Source organism: Alligator mississippiensis, chromosome 14 (genome assembly GCF_030867095.1).
Source record: "Alligator mississippiensis isolate rAllMis1 chromosome 14, rAllMis1, whole genome shotgun sequence".
Lineage (NCBI taxonomy): Eukaryota > Metazoa > Chordata > Crocodylia > Alligatoridae > Alligator > Alligator mississippiensis.
Window position 1 is genome coordinate 19,932,320 of NC_081837.1, and position 16,200 is coordinate 19,948,519.

At 54.8% G+C, this 16,200-nt stretch overlaps 1 long non-coding RNA gene and 1 other non-coding gene across 3 annotated transcripts; both read left to right on the plus strand.

Annotated features, from left to right (window-relative positions):
* The first annotated feature begins 3,230 nt into the window (after positions 1-3,230).
* TRNAT-AGU (transfer RNA threonine (anticodon AGU)) lies at positions 3,231-3,304 on the plus strand. The gene has a single exon. It is a non-coding gene; the product is annotated as a tRNA-Thr (tRNA).
* Positions 3,305-6,546: 3,242 nt separating this feature from the next.
* On the plus strand, positions 6,547-8,958 carry LOC132244769 (uncharacterized). 2 transcript variants are annotated; one of them, XR_009456517.1, is made up of 3 exons: positions 6,547-8,405; positions 8,488-8,728; positions 8,898-8,958. It is a non-coding gene; the product is annotated as an uncharacterized LOC132244769 (long non-coding RNA). The 2 variants fall into 2 exon arrangements; XR_009456518.1 differs by having other exon boundaries at positions 6,553-8,405; positions 8,488-8,577.
* Positions 8,959-16,200: the final 7,242 nt, after the last annotated feature.

A 16,200-nucleotide genomic window follows, 5' to 3' on the forward strand; every position in this document is an offset into this window, starting at 1 on the left:
AGGTGGTTCAAGCACCTACATTTCATAGATTTCATAGACATTAGGGCTGGAAGGGACTTGGAAGATCATCGAGTCCAGCCCCCTGCCCAAAGGGCAGGAAGTCAGCAGGGGTCATAGGATCCCAGCAAGATAAGCATCCAGTTTGCTCTTGAAGGTGTTCAATGTATGCGCTTGAAACACCTCCGGTGGCAGGCTGTTCCAGACCTTGGGGGCTTGAACACTAAAGAAATTCTTCCTTATATCCAGCCTGAAATGGTCTTGTAGTAGTTTGTGACCTTTCGACCTCGTCATCCCTTGGGGCGCTCTGGTGAACAAACGTTCCCCCAGATACTGGTGGTCACCCCTGATAAACTTGTAGGTGGCCATCAGATCACCCCTGAGCCTGCGCTTTTCCAGGCTAAAGAGCCCCAGGGCTCTCAGCCTGTCATCGTAGGGTCTGCTTCCCTGACCTCTGATCATGCGCGTGGCTCTTCTCTGGACTCTCTCAAGCTTCTCCACATCCTTTTTGAATTGTGGAGCCCAAAACTGGACGCAGTACCCCAGCTGCGGCCTCACCAAGGCCGAGTACAAGGGGAGAATGACGTCCCGGGATTTGCCTGAGAAGCATCTATGGATGCAAGGCAGCGTTTTGCTCGCTTTACTAGCTGCAGCATCGTATTGCAGGCTCATGTTCATCTTGTGGTCCATGATGACCCCCAAGTCTCTTTCTTCCATAGTGCTAGCCAGCGTAGCACTGCCGGGCCTATAAGGATGCTGCGGGTTTTTCTTCCCAAGGTAGAGAACCTTGCATTTATCGGCATTGAACACCATCAGATTCTTGTCCACCCACTTGCTGAGCCTGTCCAGGTCAGCCTGGATCACCCGCCTATCTTCTGGTGTGGGTGCTTTGCCCCAAAGTTTGGTGTCATCGGTGAACTTGGCCAGTCCGCTTCTGACTCCAGTGTCCACATCATTAATGAAGATGTTGAACAGTACTGGTCCAAGGACAGAGCCCTGGGGGACTCCACTGGTCACAGGACACCACGATGAGTGACTTCCATCAATTACTACCCTCTGGGTCCGACCCCGGAGCCAATTTTCCAGCCAGTGGATCGTGGAGGACCCAAGGCGACAATTGGCCAGTTTCTCCAAGAGGCGATCATGGGAAACCAGATCGAAGGCTTTTTTGAAGTCAAGATATATGACATCAATCTCTTCTCCCTTGTCCAGGTGATAGGTCACCTGGTCGTAGAAGGAAATGAGATTGGTCAAGCAAGACCTACCCGCAACAAACCCGTGCTGGCTATCCCTTAAGATGTTGACGTCGGCCAGTCCATTAAGCATGGCCTCTTTAATAAACTTTTCTAAGATCTTCCCGGGCATAGAAGTCAGGCTGATGGGCCTATAGTTAGCCGGATCCACTTTCCTCCCTTTCTTGAAGAGAGGCACCACATTGGCCTTCTTCCAGTCTTCGGGCACTACACCAGAGCACCAAGAGTTTTCAAAGATCCGTGCTAGAGGCTGGGCTATGATGCTCGCCAGCTCCTTGAGTACGCTGGGGTGAAGATTGTCAGGGCCGGCTGACTTGAAGGCATCCAGCTTCTCAAGATGTTCCTTCACGAAATCACCATTAATAGTACCTGGCTTGTTGGTCTAGGGGCATGAGTCCCACTTAGGGTGTAGGAGGTCCTGGGTTCAACTCCCAGACGAGCCCTGCTTAGCACTGTGCCTGCACCACCTGTCCTTGGAGCTTGGTGTGCTGAGCAGCCCCTTTTATCTAGCTCCAGAGGCAGGTGAGGCCATTTCCCCGGTGCAGCTGGTGCATGGCCCAGAGCAGGGAGATTTAGACACCTCCTTGCTCCCCCCAAACCCATAGTGTTGGATGACAGTGGCCATCGAGGCATCAAGTTGAGCTGTGGGGGTTTTCAAAAGGCAGTGCCTGGCACCGGGACAGGTGAGTACTTTTGTGTGGGTGAGGGAGCTGTCGTTAGGGAAGAATGTCCTTGAGCAAGGCGTCTTCAGGGCACAGTTCGGTTGGTGCAGAACCTGTGGTGTGGAGATGTGGAAGGTGGTACCTGTGCCAGGGGCTGGAGCTCAGTTGGAGGGGCCATGTGCAAGCTCCACCACGCGGTGAAGCCGATAGAAATGCTTGGCTGCTACCATTTTCACTTGCTCGCTGGCCTGCTTGACGGTCTTGAGCCGAGAGGGATGCTCTTTCTTTCCTAGAAGCTGTGTCACTGAGCTGGTAGAGCATTGGCTGCCCAGTTTGAAGTTCCCTGATTGAAGTCCTTCCTCTGGCAAGGTGTGCGGCCTTGTTACCTGGTGTGATGTGTGAAGAGGAGAAGAGGGAAGGAGAAGAGGAGAAGCTTGTGAGTTGGGCAAGGAGGCAGGAGGTCACAGCTTCTGCAGCCCGGCTCCCCGCTGCTGCCTGCCTGCTGTGGACTTGGGCATGGGAGGCTGGTTCTCCGTTGCTGCATGCACGCCCAGGGGGCAGGGGGAACCCGTGCCCGCCAGATCTGAGCGCAGGGCAGGTTGTGTCCTTGGGCGGAGGGGGTGGCAGCTCTCTGGCTCTGCACGCATTCCCTGGAGGCAGGGGGGACCTGCACCCCCCAGATCTATCCACATTGTAGGCACAGCCTGCGGGCTCAGGCTCCCACCCTGCTCCCCTACTCTGGGACCGCCGCAGCCCAGTGGGCACGACCCAGCATGGCAGGGAACAGTGGGGCAGCCCCAGCCCCCTTCTTCTCCAACTACCCCTATCTCCCCTTCCCTCCCTATGGGGGCTCAATACCGCCCCTTCCTACACCCCCCATCAGGACCTGCTTTCTGGGCTGCCTGGGGCCATGTGCGTGTACCGCCCTCCTCCAGCTCCCTGCCAGCTCCTGGCAAACATGAACTGTGCCAGTCTGCAGGGAGCTCATGGCAAAACTGCAAAATTTACGGGCTTCCCTGGTAAAATGAGAAATCCACATTTGCCTCCGGTAAAAGGTAAAATCCACGGTTTACTCCATTCAGGTTGGTCTAATAAAAGATATCAAATTCACCCAAGGAACCTTGTCTGCCTATATCCTTAGACCAACACGGCTACAACCTAAACCCCTGCAACACGGTTTACTCCATGTTTTTCCGAGGGAAATGGAAAACCCTGATCATCAGGCTCCTGTAGGGACACAAATAAACTAAGCTGATGTCCTGACATAAATCCTGAATGACACTGCTGAAATTCCCATGATTTTGACCCAGAGATAAGAGGCCCTGTGGCTTAGTTGGCTAAAGCACCTGTCTAGTAAACAGGAGATCCTGGGTTCAAATCCCAGCAGGGCCTATGTCTTGCACTTGGTGTGGCTCTGTAGCTCAGGGTGTAGAGGCCTGGGCTTGGGAGTTCAACTCTCACTATTTCCTTGCTTTAACACAGTTCGTGGGATACATTTTGGAACTCTGGACTCTAAAACCAATCATTATTCAAACCTCGTCAGATCATTGTACTCAGTCACAAGTCGTCCCTCATAAGTCACAGGGTCTGCCTACACATGCAATTAATGCTATTTGGGTTTACTGCTCAGTAATGTCCTGTGCAATGAGCCAGCCCTGGGATGTTGTCTACACATGCATCCATTTGGAAGAGATTTCCTCCTTATGGGATTAGCCTGGTTCACGCCTCCTCTGGCCCTGCTCTGCCTCCCTGCCATAGCTAGCAGGAGGTGGAGGCTCCAGCCACAGCTGCGTGCGTGCTAGGATTACTCTTTAAAAGGTAGTCCCACATGATGCTCCCTGGCCACCTGCTTTCTTGTCCCACAGCAGTCTGCAGCATGCTGGTGCAGCCCTCTATGACTCTGTCTGCAGATCCTGTGCCCACCATGGGAGGGCTGCTGCACCCCCAGACCCCAGCAGTGAGGGTGGCTGCTGCTCCACCTGCACTGTCTTCTCCCCCTTCTGCAGCATGAGGCCAAGGCCAGCAGGGCCTGCCTGTGGTGCAGCTGCTGCTCAGGTGCTCAGGGGTCACATGGACTCTTGCAGGGTAAAGGTGAGCAATGATAGGCATGTGACTTGTTGGTCTAGGGGCATGATTCCTACTTAGGATGTGAGAGATCCTGGGTTTAACTCCCAGATGAGCCCTGGTTGGTGTTGTGCCTGGGCAGCCTGGCCTTGGAGCTTGGTGTGCTGAGCATCCCCCTTTATCCAGCTCCAGAGGCAGGTGCCCCATTTCCCTGGTGCAGCTGGTACATGTCCCAGAGCAGGGAGATTTAGGCACCTCTTTGCCCCTGTCTCCTTGGTCCCCCAAGCCAAGGGTCCTTTTCACCCTTGCTCTGTTCTCTTCTAACCGTGGCCTGCCACGGCTATCGCCTTGTCTCCCCTGCCTTTTCTCCTGATCTCTGCCACCGCTATCGCCTGATTGCCACTGCCTTTTCTCCTGACCTCTGCCACAGCTAAAGCCTGATCTCCATTGCCTTTTCCCATGACCTCTGCTACTGCTATCACCTTGTCTCCACTGCCTTTTCTCCTGATCTCTGCCACTGCTATCGCCTGATCTCCATTGCCTTTTCTCCTGACCTCTGCTACCGCTATTGCCTTGTGTCTACTGCCTTTTCCCCTGACCTCTGCCACTGTTATCGCCTTGTGTCCACTGCCTTTTCCCCTGATCTCTGCCACTGTTATCGCCTTGTTTCCACTGCCTTTTCCCATGACCTCTGCTACCGCTATTGCCTTGTGTCTACTGCCTTTTCCCCTGATCTCTGCCACTGTTATCGCCTTGTCTCCACTGCCTTTTCTCCTGATCTCTGCCACCGCTATCACCTTGTCTCCACTGTCTTTTCCCCTGATCTCTGCCACAGCTATCACCTTGTCTCCCCTGCCTTTTCTCCTGATCTCTGCCACTGCTATCACCTGATTGCCACTGCCTTGTCTCCTGACCTGTGCTACTGCTATCGCCTTGTGTCTACTGCCCTTTCCCCTGACCTCTGCCACTGCTATCACCTTGTCTCCACTGCCTTTTCTCCTGATAAGGTGATAGCGGTGGCAGAGATCAGGAGAAAAGGCAGTGGAGACAAGGCGATAGCAGTGTCAGAGGTCTGGGGAAAGGCAGGGGGAACAAGGCAATAACAGTGCTTGCGGTCACCGTTCATGGTGCCGCCTGAGCAGTTCTGTCCAGAGTCCTGGGCCATCGTGCTCTGCTGCTGGCTGCCCCGGATGTCAGTGCCAAGCCAGCACGTGTGCCCTCTCCCTCTCCCTTTTCCATAGACAGAGGACGGACTGGCAGCAGATTCGGGTATGGGTGAAAGACAGGGAGAAGTTGCGGCCCACAAACTTGTCTTCCCATCTGGTGAGTGAGTGCAGGGCCTGTCTGCGCTGGGAGGAGAAGCAGGATCATGACACACAAGCAGGAGTCGGCTGAGGAGGCCAGAAAACCGTGCCAGCCCAGAAAGGTAACGGAGTTTTGCCAGGGTGACATTTGGGGTGGTGCGGTTCCATTGTCAAACTAGATCTTGGGATCAGTTGTCAAGCTGTAGACCCCAGAAGGCTGGACTGTTGCTTATAAGGAGGTGCCAAGTTCATGCCTTAGCGCCTGATGTTGTCGTGCATGGGTCAGGTTTAGGTGGAGTCCTGAGGGTCCTGCAAGCCAGAGGGATGTCCTGTCCCCCTTCTTCTTACAAGGCAGCGAGCTCTTTAGGACAGCGGGCATTGTGAGCCTCCTGTCGCTTGGGGAAGAGCCTGGCTCCCCCACTCGCTGCTGTTATCCGGGGTTTCATTACATGCCCCACTTGAAGGACCAAGCAAAGGTTAAAAATACCCGCACTCGAGAGTTTTGAGTTCCTTGCCAGGAAAGTGGTAGTTTCTGCCTGTTGTCCTCCAGGTGTGGGGCGGCTTGCTTTCTTGAACCGCGCCACCTGAGCAACCCTTGTGAGGCTGGCTTTCTGCCACGGAAGCCGGTGCTTGGGAGGGGCACCATCCTGTCAGTAGGATCCCAGGTGCCATCTATTGTGCCATGGTACAAGTTGGGCCTGTAGGCTTGTGGCCCATGGCTTGCCATGTCCAACTGCCCCAGTCCTGGGAAGCTGAACAAGGAGAGGGCATGCTCGCCCCTCTGCTGAACAGAAGACTGGTCCTTCCCTGTAAGCCCTGGTGATCTAACAGAGCGTTAGAAATTTCTGTCTCGGTCCCTGGCTCCATGCCTCACACCCAGACTGTCTCTCTGTATTTTTCCAGGGGTGGGTTGTTATTTCTCTTCTTTTTCCTTCTTGCAGCTGCCAGAAGGACATGCGGCTGGCAAACCACGAGAGGCCAAAAGCCAGCAAAGCAGGATGCAAAGGAAAGGGACTCTGGACGGAACGGCCTCCCTGCCTTTAGGTCTCCATCATGTATTGGCCAAATTTTGGGCGCGTGAGCTTTTGGGCAAACTCCTTATAACCTGGAAATGTGTCTCTGCCCTCGATGGTGTTGCACTTGTGCAGCAGTCAGGTGGCAGGTGGGCAGCCCTGTAAGCAAGGCGTGTGTCGCCGCCACCTCGTTCGTAAAGCTGTGGATCTGGTTGGTGGTCTTGCGCAGCGCAGCGCAGCCGCCCTGTAGTCGGGGTCCAGGCCAGCTGCTAGACGTGGCTGCCGACGGCGCAGGCTCCCGTAAGCAAGGTGTGTGGTGCCTGCTATCACAGGAGAAGGACAGGGGGTTTGGACGTGCGTAGTGCTGGACGTCCCGTAACTGGGAGGCCAGGTCCGCTGCCATAGCCAGCCAGTCGGAGAGGTGCCCCTGTAAGCAGGGTGGACGTAGCCTCCTTGCGCTGGCGTGAGCGAGCCAGAGCAGTCTGCAGCGCAGTGCCACAGGGCAGCCTTGCAGACAGGAGCCGAGTCTCGTGGGGTGATGGCAAACTCCTTAGACCCCAGAGCTGGATGACCCTCCTGTGGCTGGGTTGAAGCTAGTGGCCTCCTCTCCGATCCCTGTGTCCAGGCACCGGTCCTCCTTCCTGCATCTATGCCTGGCACTCCACATCCGGATGGCTGGGCCACCCTGTAATGAGGGTGCGAGTCCCACGCCCCTGGTGGAGGGCTGGGGTCTGCAGAGCTGTGGACCACCCTGTAAGCAGGGTCCAGGTCTCACTGTGCCTCTGGGGACAGCTCTGTCCTTTGCCTGGCTATCAGCTCTCCCTGTAAGCAGGGCTGTAGGCCTTTCCCTTTTGCCCCTTGTGGGCAGTGTGACTAGTCAGGCAGGCCGGGCCCTGTAAGGCGGGTGCCGGTCTCAGCCTTCTTGCCCCCTGGAAGCGGAGGAGGATTTTCCCGTGGAAGGCTGGAGGTGAAGCGGTTTGCGGCATGGAGCTCCTTTCCAGCCTGGGAACAGTCTTTTTACCCGTGTGAGAGTGTGGATGACGAGAGAGAGGAGTGCCTGGGAACAAAAGCATTTATTTTCTTTATGTTCTTAAAATCGCTGCAGCGTACTTTGTTTTCTTCCCAGTGCTGGAAAAGGGGTGAGATGCGTCCTCGTTGCCTTCTCCTCCCACCTCTTCCCCTAGGGGGTTAAGCACTGCTATTAATTCTTGTGCCTTCTGGCCTGGGGGTGCATTAGGCCACCCCTAATCACTTTGGAAAAAAGACCTCAGTGTATCTCAGGGTAGGGGCCTCCTTTTGTTGGGTGACTAGCATGTTCTTGTGGTCACTCAGTAGCTCGCATGAAGGGTTACTGCCGTCATTTTTGAGAGCAGGCTATGTATTCCATCCCCAAGTCCTTGGCGAGACGAGCGCCCTGGCACTTGGCCGGCTGTTTTTCGGCACCCCCACGCCCGGCCTGCAGCCTGTAAGCAGGGTGCAGGTCCCTTTGATTCTCTACTTCTCGTTCCACTTGGAGAGGCCAGCCAGAGATGATACCCACGGATTGCAGGAAAAGTTGCAGGCTTCTGGAAGATACTGAGTGTGTTGGGACCCCAAGGCTTCCTGACCTTCCTGTAACTTGGGTCCAGGTCTCTGCTCCTCTGCTCTGCTGCTCCTGGCGCTATTGAGACGGCCTCCCGCGGCACCCTGTAAGCAGGGCTGCGCCCCCACCCCTTCTGGCCGTGGGGGGAAGAGACATTGTTTAGACCTTTGGCCTCCGTTGGTTCTGTGATGGGAGCCTGAAGTTGTGGCCCTCTTGTGCTCTGGACACACGGGGCAGCTTTGACCCCTGATCGAGACCTCCCGATGCAGCTGTCAGCTGACATTCGGGGCTTTGCAGGTTGTCTCCGGGCTTCATACCCCAGCAGCCAGCTGTGTGCAGGGAGCACCGCCCTGTAAGCAGGGTTGCCGGTGCTTGCGGTCACCGTTCATGGTGCCGCCCGAGCAGTTCTGTCCGGAGTTCTGGCCCATCGCACTCTGCTCCTGGCTGGATGTCAGAGGCCGAACCTGCAGACGTCTGCTCTTCCCACTTTGCACGGACTGACGATGGAGTGGCAGCAGGTCCATTCACAGGTAAGAGGAGAAGAGAAGTTGGGGCCTGCAGTCTCGTCCTCTGACGTGCTGACTTAAATCCAGTGCCTGTCTGTTTTCTAAGGCCCCAGAAGGAGAAGCAGGGAAATGGCAGACGAGCAGGAGTTAGCCACCAAGGAGGGAAGAGACCCACGTCAGCCCACCCGGAGGGAAGGTAAAGGAGTTCGAACACAGTGTCTGTCCTCTCTGCAAGTTGCATCCCCAAGTTGCCGACCTTGTGATGAACATGTCGTGGAAGGTTTGGAGCAGTGGGACCCCCTTATACACAGGATTCGTGCCTTAGGTCCTCCTGTTGTCATACACGGGTGAGTGCTAGCGGGGTACTCATTTAGGAAACCAGACATATGTCACCCCCCTTGTTTTGAAAGGACACCAAGTTTGAGTAGGCGGTGTGAGCTACGTTATTTTATATGCTATGGGGGGGGTGCAATTCATTGCCAGTCAGCTTGACTTCTGTCTTGTGTACTATTGCAGGTCCCTGAAGGGCAGCTGGACAAGAGCGAACGGAAGCAGGAAAAGAAGCTGGGGAACAAATAGCGTGGGTTGGGGTGGGCGGGAGGGGAATTGTTAATGCATGCTTAGACGAGTCCTGATGGAGACGGTGTGCATCTCTCCACTTTCAAACACCCATTAGGAGCAAGCAGCCCCACGCTTCAAGTTGCACCGTGCATTTGGTCTTGGGTTGGCCCCAATTGTGCGTGACGAGGTTGAGGCATTGTGCCGGTTGTGCGTACTGATATGCGGCAGTCGACGGTTTTGCGGGTTGTTTGGCTTTGCTAGTTAAGCGGTTGGTCCAAATAGATGCGACTGAAGGCAGCGTGTAGGTTTTTCTTGTTGAGCGGTTCTCGGTGGTAGCGTAGAAACGCAGGTTTGTGCTCGGTTCTGTTCGTGGCTTGGCTGTAGCTGCTTCGGCTGGAGGTTGCGGGGCCAATTTGAGGCTGTTTGTGGTGCAGTTTGTTTGCGTCTGGAAGTGAAGTCTCCATGGGTGTTTGAAAGTGTTAATCTCCAACTCCAATTGGGACGAAGATCTTGTCCCGTGTCCAAACGATCGTAAAGTTAATTGACGTCATTGTCTAACTGGTAGGAACAAGTGGGCTTAAGATGTACACAGTCGAACACTCAATGGTATAAAAAACTTTTTACCTTGTGGCTGGTGCTTGTCTACATTGAGAAGATTCAGCCATTATCCTTCCTACTGAGGCTGGCTGAAGGAATAAACTTTTTCATTCTATCTACTGATCCAGTCCGTGGTCTTACTTGTTTAATGCAAATGTTTCCTGTTGTGATTTACAAGTGGTAAAAGACTGTAACAGATGGTTCCTAGTCATCAGTTCACAATTGCTAATGCACTGTAGGAAATCAGTCCTGATTCTGTGAGGAACTGAAAATAAGGTACAGTGAAGTAGTGATGCTTTGGTACGATCTGTGGAAGTTCAGCCGATCCTTGTCTAAAAAGAGAAACTGGTCCCAATAAAAGTAAAATACTTAGGACTAACTTCCCAGCTTCTTGGTGTGGTTTAGTTCCAGCGTTTCAGACCGTAGTCTCTGAATGGCTCTGGTACGAGTCTTGCTACTTCTACTAGCACGGTGGGTGCTCTTTCTGTACCAGGCTGGGTCACGGCAGGGGGAAGATGTACTTGTCCCCTTGCGAGAAGGAGAATGCCTGTGTCGATCCCCAGTCGCCTCCAGGTTTTCGCGAGTCCCTGAAGTCCAACTGTGGTTTCCACCCCTCCCCATGCCTGTTCAATGTAATGTCCACGGGCTTTCAGCCATGTCTCCCGATTTTCATCCCTGAGGGGCTACTGAGTTGGGAGAGAGCCAGACACATTTTCTCACTGCCATTATATTTTTAAAATATATAATTTTTAAATTTATTTTGAATTTATTTTCAGCCATATTACTTATTTTAATTATTGGGGAAATGGTGAGTCAGTGACGGTCAGCACGTTTCCCAGCACATTTGGCTGGAGGGAGGGAATGAATATTTTCGAACCGTGGAAACAAAAATGCATTTGACCAAGTGGAGGCTTCTGATTGACATAGGATACAAAGCTACTCTTGCTTTTGGCTGATCCACATCAAAAAACAAAAATTGTACCGAAGGAAGAACCCCTGCTCAGTGCTGCCGGCTCCACCTGGCAGCCCGCAAGGGAAAGCCAACCCTGCTCGGGGTAGGGCTGAGCCGGGAGCCGAGGGCTTGGCGGAGGTGGCGGGCCCGGCCTGCGGGACGTGGTGTTTGCAGGGCCGGAGAAGAGGTGCGGGGCGGCGTGAGCCGGCACTGCTCCATGGGGGCAGTGGGGCTGGCTGGGGAGATAGGCGTATCTTCTGAATGCTGACGGGTTTAGGGGAGTTGGGCGCCTGGCTGCTGATCGGGTAAGATTGGGAAACTTTTTGGCCTTCACTGAGACGCAGCTGTTGCCATCAGGGAAGCCTTAAGGTCCGAGATATAGGAGGCCCTGATGTCTGGTCACCTCCAGGTTTGGGCAGCAGCCAAGTCGCGGTTTTCGGGTAGCAGTGTTGGATGCAGGCTCCTGGCTTGCAACCGAAGCCCCACGTTACCTGCCCAAGGTCCGTTTTTGTTGTGGCTCTGCCCTGAGTCTCAATCTGCACCCCCCTTCCACGCACCAGGTGCTCCATGTAACAGGTCCCTGCTTCACGCGGGTGCAGTGATGATGACCCCTTGGTTAAGTAAAGCAAGGGAAGTCTGAGAGGAGTCTAAGATGGTCCTAGGGTCTGCATTAATACAGGAACACAACCCTGTATTTAACCAGCTCCCGGGGAGGGCCGGGGCCCAAGGCCTGTGGCATACCCTTGGTCTCTCCAGCTGTCTCCCTCCTGTGTCACAGAGAGAGAGAGAGAGCGCAATATAGGGAGAAATAGTGCAGGGTTTTTTTATTTCTCTCTATCACTATATTTCTATATTGCGCTCTCTCTCTCTCTCTCCACCTGATTTGGCTGCACTTGCACCTCTGCCCGAGCCCTGGCACTGAGTACTGCAGTGTGGTCAACCTGTTGTCCCTTTAATTGCTGGGGCTGGAGGCACCGGGTCAAAAGGCACAGCCGAAAGCATTCCTTTTCAGGAGAGGTTGCTAGCCTGGTGGGGAGAGTGCTAGCATAGAGGCTTGGTGTCATGGGCTCAAAGCCCACCCTGGCTCGAATAAGCTGGTCTCTGGGGCCAGCTCTTTACTCCGGGGGCCCCTGACTCTTTCATTGCTGCGGCCAGAGGCGCCGAGTCAAGAGGCGCAGCCAACAGGTCATTAGGAAGGAGAGCTCACTGGCCTTGTGGGTGAGATGCTGCCTTGAGACACTGGTGGCATAGGGTCTGGGCCTGGTGAGTGATCCTGAGTGAGCCAAAGATCCATGGCCTGGGTACCCCCCTCGCTGTGCTGTTTGAGTGCACAGCAGTTGGGCTTGGCTCCATGCTGCTTCTCAGCATGCCTTAGGCTGCTGGGTATTGTTGTCACAGGACCTTTTGGAGGTCACGGAGAGGTCGCCCAGGTCTGGGGGCATCCAGTTTTGGCACTCCTGGTGTACATGTACAGTGTACAGTCATCCAGGTGAACATAGAAGTCTCTGTTACTGATTATGTGTATGCCTTTTAGTCACTGGGAGGCTCAAAACCAGACTAGTCATGTCCACGTGGACTTCTACATTCACCTGGATGACTGTACACTGGATGTACGACTGTACACTGTACATGTACAGCAGGAGTGCCAAAACTGGACGCCCCCAGACCACCTCCAAAAGGTCCTGCCACAACAGTACCCAGTGCCTGTAGGCACCTGCACAGCAGCCTAAGAAGAAGCATGGAGCCAACCCCAACTGCTTTGCGCTCAAACAGCACAGCTAGGGGGGCACGCAGGCCATGGGTCTCTGGCTCACTCAAGATCACTCATCCAGCCCAGACACACACAGGACTAGAACCCATGCCACTACTGTCTGAAGGCAGTGCCTCACGCACAAAACCAGCAAGCTCTCCTTCCTGGAGACTTGTCGGCTGCACCTCTTGACTCAGTGCCTCTGGCTGCAGCAATGAAAGAGTCAGGGGCCCCAGGAGTAAAGAGCTGACACCAGAGACCAGCTTGTCTGAGCCAGGGTGGGATTTGAACCCATGACACCAAGCCTCTATGCTAGCACTCTCCCCACCAGGCTAGCAACCTCTCCTAATTAAAAAAGTTTTTGGCTGCGCCTCTTGACTTGGTGCCTCTGGCCACAGCAATGAAAGAGTCAGGGGCCCTGGGAGTACAGCACTGGCCCCAGAGACCAGCTTACAAAGGGCACTTGCTCATAGAACCTGGGTGGGATTTGAATCTATGACACCAACTCTCTAGATAAGCTCTCTGCCCACCAGGCCAGCAAGCTCTACTGAAGGAGAAGCTGTCGGCTGCGCCTGTTGACCCGGTGCCACCGGCCCCAGCAATGAAAGAAGGAGGAGGCCACAAGAGCAAAGAAGTGACGCAGGCAATCACCCTACCAGCCAGGGCAGGATTCAAAGCCACAACACTGAGGTTTCAAGCAGGGACTCTGCCCTCCAGGCTAGCAAGCACCTCTGGATGCAGAGCTCTGCGCTGCGCCCCTTGACTCGGTGCCTCTGAGGTGGAACGAGAGCATTAAAGACTGGGGGCTTTGGTGTCTTTGTTCATCTCGACTAACACGGGGCCCCGTTCAGTCGCACTGCTTGCACCCAAACACCCACCGTTCCTGTATCAGGACTTGACCTCCAGTCTCGCTGATGGAGCAGCGTGGGACTTAGCTCTGAAAACACGCTGCCCCCCCCAGGCTCCTGGAAACGCTGGCTAATATGTGTCTTCTGTTGAGCACGCTCCTCCTTGTAGGCACTAAGTGGCCCCGGCTGAGAGCCTCAAAAAAGCACAGTGGTTACAGCCCCAGCCTGACTGTTGGTTTTAGTACCAGGTCTGAACCTCCATGTTTCACTTCCCGTCAGGGGAATGGGTCCAGCTAGGTGAGAGCAGGCAGGAGCATCTCACCCAGGAGCCCAGCAGCATGGCAGACAGCTCGGCTGCTGAAACTTAGATTGACCTGACCTGGAGCAGAGCCGTGATCCCAGGTCTCCAGTCTATCGGGTGTACATCTACCCTGACTTTGGGGAGACATGGTGAAGTGCTACGTCCAGGTCAGGCAGCCTGGGAGGCGAGCCAGGCTCCGGGGTGGGCACAGGCACTGCCTGCCCTCTGCCTCTTGCACAAGCCCGCCTCAGGCAGCTCCTGCAAGCCCCAGCCATCGCCTCGTTTACCCCCTGCACTGCCTCCCCGGCTGTGCCCAGTCTCTCCGTGCCCGACTTACCTGGAGCACGGCAGGGCCTGTGGCTGCACACGGGCATGTCCATCTGCGGAGCTGTGGCTGGGGGTACGGTGCGAGGAAGCTGCACAGGCCTCTGCTGGGGCTGCGGGTCCTGGCCACCAGCACCCCAGCTGCGGCACTTGGGGGACCAGGGCCAGCTGCACCGTGCGGCCAGGAGTGCTCACCACGCTCACGACAGATGTTGCGTGCGAGTGGCGAGTTATGCTCTGCTCGGTTACCTTCCGCCCATATTAGATGATATGTGGGGCGGCAGGGGCAGTGGCAGTGGCCGGGGACTTGCACCAAAGCTGCAGGGAGCTGGGAGCCGCGGGTCCCTGGGGGAGCGGTGGGACAGGTGCTGATCATGAGCAGTCACGCCTGATGGGCGCTTGCGAGGCTCCTTCCCAGGACAAGCCACGGAGCTGGGAGCTGAGCCCGAGCCAGCCCCGGCTCCCCGGCTCAGCTTGGGCTGGGTTCTGACACCCAAGAGGTAAGGGCGGCCCTCCGAGGGCTCAGGCCTCTGCCTCCCCTTCCAGCCAGCCCTGCGGCGGGGCACGGCCAGGGGCTCTGACTTGGACTCAGGTGCCCTGGCTGCGCAGAGCCAGGACTGCTACAAAATGGGCTGCAGAGAGAGAGCCATGGCCTCTCACAGGGTCTGGGGCTTGCACAGCAAACACAATGAGAAATAGAGATAGAGATAGAAATACACCTCTATAGAAATGGAGATAGAAATATATAGTGATAGACAGAGAGATAGCTTTCTGTATATGCCTACATAGAGATATACAGAGCTTTATATATATACAGAGACAGAGATAGAGATATATATATAGGCACACTGCTTAAGAAACGTGGGTGACAGCATGCCTGGGCTCGTGTTGCTGCTGTAAAAGAAAAAAGAGGTTCAGTCTCACGCGACAGTCATCCTGCTACTCCGACCTACAGCCAGCGCGTAGTGCAGTAGAGGTGGGACATACCTTGCAGGAGCAGGGTGGACTCCGCTGGGTGACAAGGAGTAACGGTCACACGCTGGCAGAGGGTAGATTCAGGCTACACATCAGGAGGCGCTACTTCATGGTCAGGGCGGCTAGGATCTGGAACCAGCTTCCAAGAGAAGTGGTGCTGGCTCCTACCCTGGGGGTCTTTAAGAGGAGGTTGGACGAACACCTCGCCAGGGTCGTTTGACCCCAGTACTCTTTCTTGCCATGGCAGGGGGTCGGACTTGATGATATGCTCAGGTCCCTTCTGACCCGACCAACTATGAAACTATGAAACCTTGCCTGCAAACTGAATTGGCACTTGCTTCTCCATACTCGAAGAGAGACCCCCCCCCCCCCCCCCCCCCATTACTGGCTAAGTCCTCAACATGCAGCAGACCTGCCTTCGCTCACATCCGATCCTCCACCACCATCGTGTATCCAAAACCCACAATGTTACACAGGGATCTGCCTCTTGTAGGAATGTCCCTTCTCAGCTGTGGAGATGCTGCCCCACCCAGGAACCAAACCATCTGTCCTGCTAAAACCATCCCTCGCGGCACACCCTGCCCCTGGCAGTGGGGTCAAACCCTGGAGCTCAGCTCCAAAGACATGAGCTGCTCTTGCCTTTGACAAAGTACAGCTCACTGCAAATCTGCATGGACACCAAAGCCTCTTGGTGACTTTTATTGCCTCGGTGGAAGCAGAGAGGTGCATTGGCATGGGGTGTTCTGGGTGGGAGCATGGGGATGGGCTTCACGATGCCGGCTACCCCAGTGCCAGCAGCAACCAGTGCCGACTGCTGTTTGTGTGATGGGGCTGGGGGAGCAGGCATGCAAAACTTTTGTTGAGCTTGAGTGCATCACGGGACCCCCTTATTAATCCTAAAACGCCTTTATCGGAGGGGAACGGCACACTCAGGCCTCCGCACTGGCTGAGGGTTTCCCTCTCCAGACAAACACCTGTGGGCCAGATCAGCAGCAGCAGGGGAAATTAGCAGAGCTCCTGGCTGCATTCATTACAGAGAGGGTTCATTAGGGCTTATTTGTATCTCCAGGCCACTGAAGGGATGGGCTCTCATTTTGGGCTGACTGCTCTGCCCACATGCACCAGAGATGGTCCCTGCCCTGAAGAACTGACAGTCCGAATAGACTAGATGCTCAGCTAGGATCACTTCTCCAGGCTCTGCACCACGGGACTAGCCTAGATGGAGACTGGATATGAATCACGCTGCGATTTGCAGAGAGATTTGCATTAATGAAACTGCTCCCAGCCACCGCAGTGCATGGTCAAGTACTGTAGAGATGAAAGCCTTATTTATGTGTAAGATATATCTGCAGAGGGAGCCATAAACTGCAAAGCAAAGTATGAAGGTTTGCAGCAAATGTTGTAAAGTTTTATATTCCTGAAAACTAGGAATAAAAGATATAACCATTTAAAACAAAATGGATAAAAGGGGTTTCCATAGGACTGTAAAATAGCCTTATAATAGTTAATTG